The following is an 18,419-nucleotide window of genomic DNA, read 5'->3' on the forward strand; positions in this document are numbered from 1 at the left end:
CAAAGATAAAAGAAAGATAAAGAATAGAGAAAAGATAGAATTGAACAACCGTACATGCATCTTTTGTGCATACATCTCTACAAGAAAATTGACCCCCCTCCTTTCTATTGAAGAAAGAGAAAAATAGAATCTATCAGACTCAGATGGGTAAATAATCAAATTGCCATCCTTCCTTTCAGAGGAATTAAAAATACTATGATGGCTCTACTGCTTTATATGTTTATTTTTTCTTTTTTTTTGTCTGTGATTATAGCAATCCCAAAGTTTCTTTTTAATCCGATCAAATAAGGAAAAAATATTTTTTTGTACTCTTTCAGAACATAAATATTATTATGAATTCTTCGTCATGAAAGCAAAAAAGTTTGTGACGCAGAACTGAACTTCCAATAGATAAGAGAAAATCCGAAATACCCCTTATCTCATACTACTCTCTCGATATAGAATCTAATGTTTTGAAAAAAAAATACAAAAATTTCTCATATCGAATTCTAAGTGCCATGCTATTATTACTTAGTATTCATATGGCGAAGGTATAGTCTTCTTTTTTCTCTCAAATAAAGACCTCATTGGCGCAAAGCGTGAGGGAATGCTATACGTTTGGTAAGTTGTCCCCCAACCAGGATAAGAGATCCCATTGAAGCAGCTAATCCTATGCATACTATATGTACATCTGGTCGCACAAATATCATAGTATCATAAATGGCGATCCCAGGTGTTACCCAGCCCCCGGGAGAGCTTACAAACAAATACAACTCTTTGGTCTCATCCTCCATACTAAGATATATCATAAGACCAATAAGTTGATTTAAAAGCTCGGTACTAATCCCTTGGCCTAAAAAATAATATTTCTCGATAAAGTTGGTTGATAATGGTAAAACTGTATCCCTTTGGAACCGTACATGCGCCTTTTGATGCATACGGTTCAAATTTTTTTTGAATCAATGTCTAGATTCAAGTCCTCTTTCTTTTTTTTTCTAGAAAGGTTCTTTCTTACTTCTAACGAAAGGGCTTTTCTTTGATTTTTCAATAAAGACGAGTTTTTACTCTTTTTTTATATTTTCGATTTTCCATTCTAAAATTTGAAGTCATAAGAAAGGGCCATTAAACTTATCAAATTAATATCTCATTGATGTATTCTTTCATCAAGATTTAATCAAAACCGCGATGGTATTTTCTTGTTCCTGAATGGATCTATTTCATTTTTTTTCGGTTTATGCTCTACTTCGGGTAAAGATCCGCCCGATTTGGATTTGTACATATAGGACAAATTCTCCCATTACCATTTCTTTTTGTATTTCTTTTTTTTTCAATTCATTTTATACAAGTATTTATTAGAGTTGAGATAACTTTGCTTGACAATTAGGATCTCTTTAAAAAGAAAAAATATGAATAGCAATCATAGATTTCTTACCAATCCAATTGTTTTTTTCTAAACGGAGCCTGCATACTTTATTTTTTTAGTCCAACCAAGCCAACCATAAATTATTCTAACTGCTAATAGTAATATGAATCCCCTAAAAAATGGATCTAATTGCACTTCACTCTCCAATATTTTGATGATTCAAAATATCTTTCTTGGGCGAAACGAGGGATATCTCGATCGGGGGATAGAACGGGGAAATACCATATGACCCAATATATCTGACAAGTTGCACTATACGTCAACCCAAGATGAAATTGGATCTCCAGGATTTCGGAATATAACTTTTGGAACACCAATAGACATTAAATGAAAGAGAGAATTAAATACTATATTTCACTTTGAGGTGAAAACGTAACAATTTTTTTATTTTCTTTATAATATTCATATTGGTTTTTATCGTATTTATTTTATCCATAGATTCTAAAAATTCATAAAGAAAGATAAAATGAATAAACTCAAATTATTATGAATAGGTCTTTGTATTGATAAATAAGTATGGACTCATTCGCTCATAGAAAATGGGATCAACTCTCCCATTGTGTATTGGTACTTATCGAGTATAGAATAAATTTTTTTCTCTTTGTTCCTACGAATAGAATTGTTCCATTATTATTAACAGAATAGAAACCCTTGTTCAGAAATAATTGACTCAACAAGAGTGGTCTATAGGATAGTCATATTATAGTCTTTTCCAATGAAATAAAGTTACGTAGTGTCCATTTATCTTTGATATAAGGGGTATTTTCATAGGTTTGCCTTGGTATCGTGTTCATACCATTGTATTGAATGATCCCAATCGGTTGCTTTCTGTTCATATAATACATACAGCTCTAGTTGCTGGTTGGGCCAGTTCGATGGCTCTGTATGAATTAGTGGTTTTTGATCATTCTGATCCTATTCTTTATCCAATATGGAGACAGGGTATGTTCTTTATATCCTTTATGACTCGTTTAGAAATAACCAATTCATGGGGTAGTTGGAATATCAAAGGGGGGACTGTAACGAATCTAGGTATTTTTGGCTTATGCTTTTTGGCAGCTATCTGGCATTGGGTGTATTAGAATCTAGAAATATTTTGTGATTAATGTACAGGAAAACCCTCTTTGGATTTGCCAAAGATCTTTGGAATTCATTTATTTCTCTCAGGGGTAGCTTGCTTTGGTTTTGGTGCATTTCATGTAACATGCTTGTATGGTCAAAGAATCTGGGTGTCCAATCCTTATGGACTAACAAAAAAAGTACAACCTGTAAATTCAGCGTGGGGCATGGAAGGTTTTGATCCTTTTGTTCCAAGAGGAATAGCCTCTCATCATATTGCAGCAGGAACATTGGGCATATTAGCGGGCCTATTCCATCTTAGCATCCATCCGCCACAATGTCTATACAGAGGATTGCGTGTGGGAAATATTGAAACCGTCCTTTCCATTAGTATTGCTGCTATTTTTTTGTAGCTTTTGTTGTTGTCGGAACTATGTGGTATGGTTCGGCAACTATCCCGATTGAATTATTTGGGCCCACTCAATATCAATAGGATGAGGGGTACTTCCAGCAATAAATATATCTAAGAGTTAGTGCTGGGCTAGCAAAAAATTAACGTTTATCAGAAGCCTGGTCTAAAATTTCTGAAAAATAGTTTTTTATGATTACATCAGCAATAATCTGGCAAAAAAAGGATTATTCAGAGCATGTTCAATGGATAACAGGGATGGAATAGCGGTTGGATGGTTAAGACACCCTATATTTAGAGATAAGGAAAGGCATGAACTTTTTGTATGTCGTATGCCTACTTTTTTGAAACATTTCAAGTGGTTTTGGTAGACGAAGATGGAATTTTTAGAGTCGATGTTCCTTTTAGAAGGGCAAAATCAAAATATAGTGTTGAACAAGTAGGTCTAACTGTTGAGTTCTATGGCGGTGAACTCAATGGCATAAGTTATAGCGATCCTGTTGAACAAGTAGGTCTAACTGTTGAATCAACTTTATTTTTAATCTTGTTCATTCTTTATCTGGAAGATGATAAAAAAAGGAACTAAAAAGAAATAAACAGGTATGAAAGATATAATTGTAAATCACGATCGAATCTATGGAAGCATTGGTTTATACATTCCTCCTAGTCTTGACTCTAGGGATAATTGTTTTTGCTATCTTTTTTCGAGAAACGCCTTAATTTCTAACTAAAAAGAACTAAAGGGGTGAAATAATTTTTCATTATCTCTGTTGAAGTACGGAGCCTCCCGATATCGGGAGATGTAAGGGGACTGACTTTCCCTTTTTCAATTACTTCCTACCTTAAGGTAGCCCCACTACTGAGGGAGGCTCCATACTTCAACTAGTCTCAATGCTCCTCGAATGGATCTCTTAGTTGTTGAGAAGGTTGCCCAAAAGTGGTATATAAGGCGTACCCAAAAAACTTACAAGTAAACCAGATATAAAGATGGCGACTAGGGTTGTTGTTTCCATTCTTATTATATTTATATAATTTCAAGACCCCAATGGATCTATGATAAGATCTTTTATTTACAACAGAATAGTATAAGAATTCAACAGATCTCAACGAATATAATAGGATTTATGGCTACACAAACTGTTGAGAATAGTTCTAGATCTGGTCCAAGATGAACTGCAAAAGAGATTTATTAAAACCATTGAATTCGGAATATGGTAAAGTAGCTCCTGGGTGGGGAACTACTTCTTTGATACGTGTCTCAATGGCCTTATTTGCGGTATTTCTATCTATTATTTTGGAGATTTATAATTCTTCCATTTTATTCGATGGAATTTAAATGAATTAGATCTATAAGGACCACAAAGTCCATTCTTTTGAGTCCAAAATGAATCATTTAGAGCTCCGATTTATAGTCCATTCTATTTTCTTTTGGTAGTTCGATTGTGGAATTTCTTTTTTTCTGTATTTCTGGGGTATGAGTGTGTGACTTGTTATAATTGATCCTATTGATAGTACATAGAATGGGTCTGTCATCTTGATAGAGATGGTTCTACTTCGCCAGATATTTATTCGAATATTTGGAACACGAAATAGATTAAGAAATATTTAAGCTACGATTCATACTTAATATTCAGACCTCGTGTCCGGGCTCCAAAAAATTTTCAAACAAAGAATTTTAATTTCTAAATCAAAAGATTCCTTGCTTTCAACCCCTATTTATATTTTGACCAAAAGCAAACCTTTCTTTGAATTTTTGTCATTCTATTTATTCAGGGAATAAGTGATGATCCGAGGATTCTTACTCAAGGAATCGTTGATTTGATTTAGGTTAGGTATTTTTATTGAATCATCATGGTTCTAGTATGAATCGGAGATTTTAATCGATTCATAGGGTCTTAACAAGAGAATTCCTATCGATAATAAAGAAAACAAATAATAAAAGCCATATTCCAAAAATTCTATAAAGAAATAGGGAAAAAGAGAATTCATGAGGCCCATAAGTATACCTCTATTCCATATTCATTGCAACTAGTATATAGGTGTTTTTGCTTGAGTTGTACGAGATGAAAGTTTCATAGACGGTTCTCAGAGGGGGAGTTCCGCCTATCTCAATAAAGTATATGATTGGTTCAAAGAACATCTCGAGATACAAGCAATTGCGGATGATATAACTAGTAAATATGTTCATCCCCACATCAATATATTTTATTGATTAGGGGGAATTGCGCTTACTTGTTTTTTAGTACAAGTAGCTACTGGGTTTTCTATGACTTTTTACTATTGTCCGGCCGTTATTGAGGCTTTTGCTTCATTTCAATACATAATTACTGAAGCCAACTTTGTTTGGTTAATTCGATCCGTTCATCGATGGTCGGCAAGTATGATGGTCCTAAGGATGATCCTACATGTATTTCCTGTGTATCTCACTAGCGGATTTACAAACCCTCGCGAATTGACTTGGGTTACAGGTGTGGTTCTGGCTGTATTAACCGCATATTTTGGCGTAACTTGTTATTCCTTACCTCGGGACCAAATTAGTTATTAGGCAGTGAAAATAGTAATAGTTGTCCCTGACGCTATTCCTGTAATAGGATCACCTTTGGTCAAATTATTGCACGGAAGCGCTAGTGTGGGACAATCTACTTTGACTCATTTTTATAGTTTACACACTTATGTATTACCGCTTCTTACTGTCGTATTTATGTTAATGCACTTTCCAATGATACGTAAACAAGGTATTTCCGAGCCTTTATAGATAGAGAAAATCAAAATATATCCTAGCTATTTGTAATCAATCGTTTATCACTTTGTGTAGGAATATCTAGTATTTCATTACTAAAAGTATGGATTATTGAAAATAATAAGACATAGATTTTGTGAAGAGAAAATGGATTATGGGAGTGTGTGACTTGAACTATTGATTGTTCTGTGTAGATATATGCCTTCCACATGAGAATTCACAACCAAATGTGTCTCTTTGTTCCAATCGTCGTGTAAGACCTATACAGAGGATAGGCTGGTTCGCCTAAAGAGAATCTTTTCTATGATCCGAATCATGTTGTACATGAGCAGGCTACGTAAGATCCAGTATATGTGTTGATTCCATTTTATCTAGTTCACTTATAAGATTTAATAGTATGTAAATGTATTCATTTCCTTTGCATTGACATGATCAATACTACTATCAGAGTGAAACAAGGGATCTAAAGAAGAAGAGAGGCTAGACTATATTAGTAACAAGCAAACCTTATATGTGTATCTCCAAGCATTTTGGAGATAAATATCAATTAGAAGGTCTAAGACAACCCAGAAAGAACTTGATCATATCATGACTTGATTTGTAAGCCTACTTAGGTCTTGAGTATTTACTTGAAAGAACGTAATTTTTTTATTTTGTAATGGATAGTTGCAACTCCATAAAAAAGAATTCAGTCAATTTTTTCTTACATTGAACCATTCCTATATCATATGTGTATGTGTAAATACAGGTGACATGTATATATTTTACATGGATATATGGATTCTTTTGGTTCTTTTTGTTCTTTCTCGAGCTGGATGATTAAAAATTAACATATCCAGTTCCCTAGGGGGATGGATGTATAAGAATTCACCTATCCCAATAACAAAAAACCTAACTTGAATGATCCTGTATTAAGAGTTAAATTGGCTAAGGGTAATTATTTTGGCGAGCCCGCATGGCCCAATGATCTTATATATACTTTCCAGTAGTAATTCTATGTACAATTGCATGTAATGTAGGCTTAGCCATTTTAGAACCATCAATGATTGGTGAACCGGCGGATCCATTTGCAACCCCTTTGGAAATCTTACCTGAATGGTATTTCTTTCCAGTATTTCACATACTTTGTACAGTGCCCAGTAAATTATTGGGGGTTCTTTTAATGGTTTCAGTACCTGCAGGATTATTAACAGTACCTTTTTTAAAGAATGTTAATAAATTCCAAAATCCATTTTGTCGTCCAGTAGCGACGACTGTCTTTTTGATTGGTACCGCAGTGGCCCTTTGGTTGGTCATTGATGCAACATTACCTATTGATAAATCCCTAACTTTAGGTCTTTTTAAAAAAAAATAATTGATTCAATTGTGAACTTACACGGCATGTGTATCTAGGGAATAGTTTCTTCAAAGCGAATTCTCCCTAGATACATCTATTCAATTTAACTATGAATTTATTTCTAATATATGATATATTAATTGTGCTAAATTATGATTTTTCAATCTATTTTCACTAAGTAAGTCCAATAGATTTAAACCTTATTTTTTGCTAAATCAATTATGAAATATTTTTCTAAAATGCCCAATATCTGTTTTATATCTTCGCTATGAAAATATTCAATTTTCATAAGATCTTCTTGGCTGTTATTCAAAAGGTCCAATAATGTATATATATCTTGGACATTTTGAGGTAATTATAGATCGTGGAAGACAAATTTTGATTGGTCAATAAAAATCAATTTTAATGCTATTTTTTTTTTATGAGTTTAGCATATTTATCATGAAAGGTAAAATGAGGATAAAGGAACCGTGTGTTGATTATCCTGTAAATATAGGTTGTCTTCCTGCATATGTAAAAACAGAATAAATAAATCAATTAAATTTCGGGATTCTTCATGAAGTCCTTCTTTCGGAGTTAAACTTCCGTTGTCCATATTTCGATAAAAAGTATCTTTTGTTTTTCATTCCCATTCCCATAAGAATGACTACTATGATTCGCATTTCGAATAGGCATGAATACAACATGGATATGATAACTTCTATCTTGAAAGTTATGTGGCATTTTTATAAGATATCCCCGATTTCACTCTATATGTAATCCAATAACAAAATCAATTGGTTCCGTTAAACTAGATATATCTTTGTAATGACCCATTACGTAATTTTGAGAATGAATCCTCCTCCTTTCATAGAAGATCCTTTTCGTAAATTTAAGTTGAAAATTTTGGACCTTTCGGTAACTTTCGTTAATTAGTTGAGGGATAATTTTAGAAAATTAATTTAATTAATGAGCTAAATTGTTAATTTATTTAATACCCTATACCCCTTTTCTTATATTTATTAAAATAGGTTAGTAAGGTTTGTAAATTTTAATACATAATTAGTTTGAAAAAGGAAAAAAATAATAATAAAATAAAAGAATTGTTTATATATATCCATCAGATGTAATGAGAAAAAGAGAACAATGACGCAAAAATGAACACAAAAATTGGGAAAAAAAATACGGAGGAAGAAAGAAAAGAAAGGGGAAAAGAAAAATAAAGGAGAAGAGAAAAATAGGGATTTTCATTTGAAAGCGTCAAGGTAATTATTCTCATCCTTTCCATTAAATTTTCATGTGATTAGGAACATACTTTTAGGGTATATTGATGGAGAAATAACGCTGGAATAAGAAAATATGATCCTTGGGTTCTTCACATAAAATCTTGATTTGGGGGTCGAATAACGATCCGTTTTAGCTGAAATTTGACATGTGAGTTTATTTTATCATGAGTGAACATAATCAGAATGAAAATTTCAAATTTGACTTCAATGACTCGGGATGACTTTTTAACCCAATTTTTGATCCGTAAATAAATATAGCAATATGTGTTTTATTGGATTCATATTCTTATGAAGATTATGTATTTAAACAGATTTTGATCGTTAGAAAGCGTTGCGAAAGGCTCAAGTTTTAAATTGAGTATTCAATTTAATTCAGGTTTAACCCTAGTTTTGAAATTCAGAATATATGGGAGTTGACATGTTAAGTGGCATCAAGATTAGGAACGTGTTTATAGATTTGCTTAAATTTTTGGGTTTAGGCTAGACATATGGTACTAGGGTGTTGTTGGTTTTAAAAATCTTATTGTGATTATTTATTTGGCTAGATTACGTTGATTTGGAGGCCCAATGAAAAGGGAAGGCTCAAGTCCCACAGTAATTACTTGATTAATTAAGGCAAGTGAATTTCTAAACCTCAGTTTAAGCTTGTAGATGCTTGTATTTCCATATTATGTGTACAGGGGACTAACGAGAATTGGACTGGGTTATTGACTGTATGATTGGCCTTAAAAATGGAGATGAGGCTATAAAATGGTGATCTAATGTCATGTATTGATGGGATTGATATATTACGATTATAGGTTTATTTTGGACATGTGAAATGACTGTGTTGATGTGAGATAGGAAAAAATAGTATTGTTGTCATGTTATTATCGTGAATTATATGAACATGAATTGATTGTATTAGTTCTGATATATGGTGTTGAGAATGAAAATGATATGAAACAAAAGGGGTCGGGTCACACGCTCTGTGGTGGGTATTATGAAACAAAAGGGTCGGGCCACACGCTCCGTGGAAGGTATTATGAAATAAAGTGGTCAGGCCACACGCTCTATGGAAGGATATATATATTGAGGGGATCAGCCACATGCTCCGTGACAGGTTACATGGACAGAAATATCCCCCATGGGTGCCAAAATGTAATTCAGCTGATGTGTACCGATAGGACAGACATGCATCATCTTATTGCATTGAATCACATTTTATTGATATTTGTGAATTCTTGTTTACCCCTTTATTGCTATGTATGTGCTAAACTTGACTTGATATGATTCATTGATGAGACTATTGATGAGTATTCGTGGACTGTATTACTATTATTATTGTATAGGTGTAGAGTTGGGCTGGTTTTATGCAGGTTGTAGTTAAGGATGTTTGGTTGGGAAGACAGGAGTACTTGTCTCTATTAAGCTTTGCTTAGTTTTAGTTGTCCACTTGTTGAGTACCATGTTGTTCGGTACTCACCCGTTGCTTCTACACTTGTGTAGGTTGTGAGCCTGAACCTGCTTGATCTCCTACTATTTTCTACTACATCCAAGGCTATCATTCTAAGTGTTGAGATAGTTGTTACATGCATCTAGCAGACACCTCTTACTCTTTTATTATGTTTTAGTCCTATTCTAGAGACAAAGACATTGTGACTATATTTTCTTTTGTACTTCGCTAATGTATTAGTGGCTTGTACATGTGATAACCAATCTTGGGGGATTTTGAGGTTGTTTTAGGTATTTTTGGTTAAGTTAAATTTTGATTTATGTCTCTTTCTTTCGCATCCAATTTCCATTGGGTATTAGGTTGACTTGTCTTGGTGGGTAGAGATGAGTGCCATCACACCCGTAGTTGGGTCTTGACATAATGGTATCAGAGCTCCAGATTCATAGGTCTCACGTGTATACAAGCCGAGTCTATGTAGAGTCTTGACGATTGGTACAGAGACGTCTGTACTTATCTTCGAGAGGCTATGAAGACTCTTAGGAGATATCTTCACCTTTTGATTCTCTATGATGCATTCTTGATCTGATCTATTTTCTATTGCCTCACTCTGTTCTCTTATATATAGTAGTGACTCTTGCATGATTCTATGTGCGTGTAGTTGAAATGTCATCACGTGGTCTAGATCTAATTTGGAGGTGGAAGTAATAAACTTATGGAAAGGGTGTAAGTGAGACTTGTAATGTACGGTGATTTTAAAAGAGTGAGTAAGGTTATGGTTCAATAAGGTACTTTGAGGATAGGGTAAAGGAAGAGGAACAATGGTTTTGAGGATTATATGAACGTCTTATATTTCTGAATAGTGGTTAAGCATCGAGAATGATGCTTGTTTGGCCTACCCGATGTTTGAAATGATTCTACTATTGAGAATGGTATATTTAAGGGAATGACTATGTTGTGAGCACTGTGCCCTCAGAGACTACAGACCATGAATTTCGTTGTGAAAGAATGAGTTACATAGTGTATGATGAGGATGATTTTGAGCTAATCGAGATCAGAATTTCTACAACAGTTTGTTAGGGTGGATGTATATCAGGAAGGGTTATTATAAGTCTACTACAACGGTACTTGTGATTATTTGGTTAGGGTTATGGGTTGTGTTGCTTCTGCTATTGACCTTACCTACTGAAGGGTGATATCGATTTTGACTAGAGACTAAAATGCGTTGGTAATGTATGATAGTTACATAATGGATAGAAAGGTGTAAAGTATCTAGGTATGATCTTTACGGTGGGTATGATGTATTCTAGTGGTGGATCTATCAAACTTTCACGGTGTGGTACTATTGGTATACAAAAAAAATACATCGATTATCAAGTGTGATTACTAACTACTTAAGGAGTTATCAGTTGTATCATCTTCTCATATGGTAAGATTTGATGTTGCATTTACATTTGAAAAACAAACTAGTTTCTTACTACAGACGCTTGGGGTAAGCATTGTTTATAAGAAAAATCTTAGTGGTGGATTTTGTATGATTAATGCATTTAGGTTGTGAAGTGTATCTTGAGAATTCTAAGTGAGGACTTGTAATTTAATCGTAAAATCCAAGGGAGTGGATCGATATCAGAATAATAAGCTTATGGATAAATAAAGTAGCAGTGAGTATACTTGTGTGAAGATAATTAAGAATTTTAGTGATAGTGCGCATAAAATTGGGTTATTCCATTGGATTTGGTTGGTATAACTAGGTTTAAGGTATCTTATTGATTGAGAAGGTTGTCTTCGAGATGATGGCAATGGTTATTGAGCATAAAGGTAATAAGAATTTATGATGGATTATGATCAGGACACAACCATACTTTATGGATTTTTAGTTAAATAGATTCGATATGATAATAATGACTTGAAGGTATCTAAATTATTGTTTTCTACTATTTGGTGAGTGGCGTGGTGGTATGGAAAGTCGTAGAATGTGTTGAGACACCGCTCGGATAGAATTGAAAGAATCTATATTCATTAATAAAAATAATTAGTGAAATGTAGTTTAGCCTTCGAAACAAGGCGAGAACAATTATATTTACTCTGGTTGTAAGGGCCAAATGTATCTTCAAAAAGAGTGGAGAATTAAATTTAGTGACACGTGGTTCTATTTATTTTGCTTTTTTTGTGGTGGAAGTGTTATGTGTTATTCATATGGGTTAACGATTATTGGATAAGATTTGAGAAATAACTCTATAGGCATTTGACTCGAGTGTGCTAATAAGTTCTTTTGTGGTTTCGAGTTTGGTAACTGGTATAATTCAATTTTAATGAAGGATACAATAAGATCATTAGAGAGGTGATCAGTGGTAGCTAAGATACGTGAATTCATAAAGGTCTTCAATGTATGAGCTAATGTTGATAGATAATAGTATTGGGTTACATGGATGGAATTCAAAATTTAAGTTGTTTATTTTAAGTCTACATTATGGCGGTAAGTTTCGTCAAAGTATCAAACAACAAGATGAATGGAGTGTTTTGCCCATACTTAGATTCTTTTGTGATAGTATTCATTGATGACATCTTGGTGTATTCCAAGAATGAGGCAGATCATGGACGCAATTTAAGGTTGGTACTTCAGAAGTTGAGGGAAGAAAAGTTGTGTGCAAAGTTCTCCAAGTGTGAATTTTGGCTTGATTCTGTGACATTCTTAGGACACGTGGTGTCCAAAGAGGGGATTAGAGTGGATCCAGCTAAGATTGAGGTAGTTAGAGGTCAGACAAGGCCTACTTGTCCTATTGAGATTCGTAGGTTTGTGGGGTTAGCCGGTTATTATAGATGGTTCGTGCAGGGATTTTCCACTATTGCAGCTCCACTAACTAGATTGACTCAGAAGGCCATGGATTTTCATTAGTCTGAAGAGTGTGAGGTGAGCTTCCCAAAGCTCAAGACTTTGTTGACTTCGGCTCCAGTTTTGACGCTACCCGAGGAGGGTATGGGCTTTACTGTACATTGTGATACTTCCGGTGTTGCTTTAGGTGGAAGTGTTGATGCAAAAGGGGAAAGTGGTTTCCTATGCTTCGAGACAATTAAAAGCTCATGAGAAAAACTATCCTACTCATTATTTGGAGTTAACAGTCGTAGTCTTTGTGCTTAAGTTGTGGCGTCATTACCTATACGATGTGCATTGTGAGGTTTTCACCGATCATAGGAGTCTTCAGTATATATTCAGTTAGAGGGATCTGAACTTGAGGCAACATAGATGGCTTGAGTTGGTGAAGGACTACGACATGACTATCTTGTATCACGCAGGAAAACTCAATGTCATGGAGGATACATTGAGTAGGATGTTCTCTAGTATAGGGAGTCTTGCGGCGATTCGAGTTGAGGAGCGACCATTGGCTAGAGATGTTCAGAGGCTGGCTAATAGCCTTGTTCAGTTGCAGATTTCAGAGGATGGTGGTGTTTTTGCCTTTGTGGAGGCATGTTCTTCCTTGGTTAAGCAGATTCAGGAGAGACAGTTTGAGGATGAGAAGTTATGTATCATTTGAGACAAGGTATTAAGAGGTGAAGCTAAGGAGGTGGTACTTGATACGAAAGGAGTACTGAGGATTGGCGGCAGAATTTGTGTGCCTAAGGTGGGTGACCTGACTAGACTTATTTTGGAAGAGGCTCATTGTTCAAGGTATTCCATCCATCCAGGAGAGGCCAAGATGTATCATGATCTTTGCCAGCACTATTAGTGGTGTGGGATGAAGAAGGACATCGTAGAGTTGAGTCCAAGTGTTTGACTTGCCAACAAGTAAAGTCTGAGAACTAGCGGCCTGGGAGTGTGAGTCAGAGGATGCCTATTCCCACTTGGAAGTGGGAAATGGTCACCATGGACTTCATTGTAGGTTTACCTCCCACCGTGGGTGGCTACGACTCTATATGGGTGGTGGTTGACAGACTAACCAAGTCTGCCCATTTTATTCTAGTTAAGGTGAGGTACACAACAGATAAGCTAGCCCAATTTTATATTAATCAGATTGTTCGGCTTCATGGTATCCCAGTATCTATTATTTCGGATCAGGGTTCAGTATTTACTTCATAATTTTGGCAGGCATTACAACATGGTTTGGGCACTAGACTTGATATGAGTACAACTTTTCACCCACAAATTGATAGTCAATCCGAGTGGACGATTCAGGTGTTGGAGGACATGCTCAGAGCTTGTGTTATTGATTTTGGTGCTAGATAGGATCAATACTTTCCCCTAGCGGAGTTTACATACAATAACAGTTATCACTCCAGTATCCAGATGGCTCCATTTGAGGCTTTGTATGGTAGGCGGTGTCGATCCCCTATTGGATGGTTTGACTTAGCTGAGATGGACTCCTTAGACATAGACTTTCTTAGAGATGCTATGGAGCAGGTTCGTAGAATTTTGGGTGGACTCATGACAGCTAGAGTAGGCAAAAGAGTTATGCATACCGGAGAGTTCGACCATTGCAGTTCATAGTGGGTGATCACGTTGGTCTTCGAGTGTCGCCCATGAAGGGCATGATGCAGTTCGGGAGGAAGGGCAAGCTCAGCCCTCAATTCATTGGACCGTTTGAGATTTTAGCGAGAGTTGGAGACTTAGCTTATAAATTGGCCTTACCATCTAGCTTGTCGGCTGTGCATAATGTGTTTCATGTTTCTATGCTCCAGAAGTATGTTCCTGATGAGTCTCATGTGTTACTACTCGATTAAGTGAAGTTGGTTCCAGACCTGACATTTGAGGAGGAGCTTATAGTCATTCTAGATAAGCAGGTTCGTAAGCTTAGAAATAAGGAGATAGCTTCAGTGAAGGTACGATGGAAGCATTGTTCAGTCGGAGAGGCGACTTGGGAGATAGAGGCTGATATGCGTGCTAGATATCCCTAGCTTTTCGAATCTTCAGGTACTTTCTTTTACTTTATGTTCGAGGACGAACATGATTTTTAGTGGTGGATGATGCAATGACCCGTTAGGTAATTTTGAGAACGAGTCCTCCTCCTTTCATAGAAGATCCTTTTCATAAATTTAACTTAAAATTTTTGGACCTTTCGGTAATTTGGTTAATTAGTTGAGGGATAATTTTAGAGAATTAATTTAACAGTTAGGCTAAAGTGTTAATTTATTTAATACCGTATACCACTTTTCTTATATTTATTAAAATATGTTAGTAGGGTTTGTAAATTTTAATACATAATTAGTTTGGAAAAGAAAAAAATAATAATAAAAGAAAAGAATTATATATATATATATATATATATATATTAATACCATCAGATGTAACGAGAAAAAGAGAACAACGATGCAGAAACGAACACAAAAACTGAGGAAACAAATACAGAGGAAGAAAGAAAAGAAAGGGGAAAAGAAAAATAAAGGAGAAGAGAAAAATAGGGATTTTCATTTCAAAGCATCAAGGTAATTATTCTCATCCTTTACATTAAATTTTCATGTGATTATGAACATACTTTTAGGGTATATTGGTGGAGAAATAACGCTGAAATAAGAAAATATGACCCCTATGGTTATTTACATAAAATATTGATTTGGGGGTCGAATAATGATCCGTTTTAGCTAAAATTTGACAGGTGAGTTTATTTTATCATTAGAGAACATAATCATAAAGAAAATTTCATATTTGACTTTAATGACTCGAGATGACTTTTTGACGCAATTTTTTATCCGAAAATAAATATAACAATATGGGTGTCATTGGATTTGTATTCTTATGAAGATTATGTATTTGAACAGATTTTGATTGTTAGAAAGACTCAAGTTTTAAAGTGATTATTCAATTTAATTGAGGTTTAACCCTAATTTTGAAATTCAGAAAATATGGGAATTGACATGTTAAGTGGCATCAGGATTAGGAAAGTGTTTATAGATTTGCTTAATTTTTTGGGTCTAAGCTAGACATATGGTAATAAGGGTATTGTTAGTTTCAAAAATCTAATTGTGATTATTTATTTGACTAGATTACGTTAATTTGGAGGCCCAATGAAAAGGGAAGGCTCAAGTCCCGAAGTGATTGCTTGATTAATTAAGGTAAGTGAATTTCTAAATGTAAGTTTAAGCTTGTAGATGCTTGTATTTCCATGTTATGTGTACTGGGGAGTTATGAGAATTGGACTAAATTATTGACTGTATGATAGTCCTTAAAAAACTGGAGATGAGGGGTATAAAATGGTGATCTAATGATATGTATTTGTGGGATTGATATGTTATGATTATGGGTTTATTTTGGACATGTGAAATGACTATGTTGATGTGAGATAGGAAAAAATATTATTGTTTTCATGTTATTATCGTGAATTATATGAACATGAGTTGATTGCATTAGTTCTGATATATTGTGTTGAGACTGAAAATAATATAAAACAAAAAGGGTCGGGCCACACACTCCGTGGCAGGTATTATGAAACAAAGAGATCGGGCCACATGCTCTGTGGCAGGATATATATATTGAGGGGATGAGCTACATGCTCCATGGAAGGTTACATGGGCAGAAATGTCCCTAGTAGGTTCCAGACTGTAATTTAGTGGATATGTACCGATAGGACAGAATGTATCATCTCAGTGCATTGCCTCATATTTTGTTGATATTTGTGAATTTGTGTTTACCCTTTTATTGCTCTGTACATGCTGAACTTGACTTGATATGATTCATTGATGAGACTATTGATGAGTATTCGTGGACTGTATTACTGTTATTATTGTACAAGTGTAGAGTTGAGCTTGTTTTATGCAGGTTGTAGTTAAAAAGGTTTGGTTGGGAGGACATGAGTACTTGTATCTATTGAGCTTTGCTTAGTTTCAGTTGTCCACTTGATGAGTACCATATTGTTTGGTACTCACCCCTTGCTTCTACACTTGTGTAGGTTGTGAGCCCAGACCTGCTTGATCTCCTACTATTTTCTACAACATCTGAGTCTATCATTTCGAGTGTTGAGGTAGCCGTTACATCTATCTAGTGGACACCTCTTACTCTTTTATTATATTTTAGTCCTATTCTAGAGACAAAGACATTGTGACTATATTTTCTTTTGTACTTCGGTAATGTATTAGTGGCTTGTACACTTGATAACCAATTTTGGGGGATTTAGAGGTTGTTTTAGGTGTTTTCGGTTAAGTTAAATTTTGATTTATGTCTTTTTCTTCCGCATCTACTTTCCGTTGGGTATTAGACTGACTTGTCTCGGTGGGTAGAGAGGAGTGCCATCACACCCGTATTTGGGTCTTGATAATCTTGTGTATTTTCAATGATTTCCACATAAGGTGGCAAGATGATATCTTGAGTAGTTACATATCCAGGACCCTTGACACAAATAGACGCATTAGAAGTTCCATATAAATTACTTCTCAATATTTTTTCAAATTAATTAAAATTTCATGTACCCATTCTTGAATTCCCGTTATGGTAGAATATTCATGTGGGACTTTCTCATATTTTACACGTGTAATACATGTTCCTTCTATTTCCCCAAGTATAGCTCTTTGCATTGTAATGCCTATTGTGTCGGCTTGGCCTTTCATAAGTGGAGACAGAATAAAGCCTCCATAATAATGGCTTTTACTATCTGTTCTTGATTCAGTAGAGTTCCACTGTAGTGTCCGAGTAGATATTGTTACTTTCTCTCGAACCATAGTACTATTATTTGATTAGATCATCGAATCTTTTATTTCTCTTGAGATTTCATCAATGTCCAGTTCTAGACATGCCTTTTTTTGGAGGTCTACATCCATTATGTGGCATCGGAGTTCCATCCTGTATGAAAGTTAATAGTATACTACTTTGACAAATAGCTCGTAATGCTGCATCTCTTCTGAGACCGAGACCTTTTATCATGACATTTTCTTGTTGCATACCTTGATCCACTACTGTACGGATAGCGTTTGTTGCTGCGGTTTGACAAGAAAATGGTGTTCCTCTTCTCGTACCTTTGAATCCAAAAGTACAGCTGAGGACCAAGAAACTACTCGACCCCGTACATCTGTAACAGTGACAATGGTATTATTGAAACTTGCTTGAACATGAATAACTCCCTTTGCTATTCTACGTGCACTGTTATATGAACCAATACATCCATTTTGACGCGAACTAATTTTCGGTATAGCTTTTGCCATATTTTATCATCTCGTAAATATGAGTCAGAGATATATGGATATATCCATTTCATGTCAAAACAGATTCTTTATTTGTACATCGACTCTTCTGGCAAGTCTGATTAGTCCTGTCTTTGTTTATGTCTTTTGTTGGAACAAATTACTATAATGTTCCCCCGTCTACGGATTAGTCAACATTTTTCACAAATTTTACTAACAAAAGCTCTTATTTTCATATTTCTCATTCCTTACCTTAATTCTGAATCTTTTCTCGGAAGAAAATAAGTTTCTTGGAATTTTTCATCTAGAATTGTATTCCCATGAAAGGAATGGTGAAGTTTAAAACCTAATCCTTCAAATCTTTGTTGTGGAGTCAATAAATTATATGCCCTTTGGTTGAATCATAAGGACTTACTTCAATTTTGACTCTATCTCCTGGCAGTATCTGTATAAAACAAAGTTCCTTTAAGGTATCAACTAATGCAATTTGGATATTATTAAGGATTACCAGATGTTACACAAAATTTCTCCACCTATTGCTTCTAGTCGAGCCTCTCGGTCTTTCATTATACCTCGAGAAGTAGAAAGAATTACAATCCCCATTCCACCTAAAATTTGCGAAATTCGTTGATAATTAGAATAGATTCGTAGACCAGGTTGACTGATTTGTTTT

General features: G+C 34.9%; 1 pseudogene; it reads right to left on the reverse strand.

Annotated features, from left to right (window-relative positions):
- Nucleotides 1-17,339: 17,339 nt before the first annotated feature.
- LOC129883498 (30S ribosomal protein S11, chloroplastic-like) lies at nucleotides 17,340-17,830 on the reverse strand (annotated as a pseudogene).
- Between the last annotated feature and the right edge of the window lie 589 nt (nucleotides 17,831-18,419).

This window comes from Solanum dulcamara, chromosome 3, assembly GCF_947179165.1.
Source record: "Solanum dulcamara chromosome 3, daSolDulc1.2, whole genome shotgun sequence".
Taxonomy (NCBI): Eukaryota; Viridiplantae; Streptophyta; class Magnoliopsida; order Solanales; family Solanaceae; genus Solanum; species Solanum dulcamara.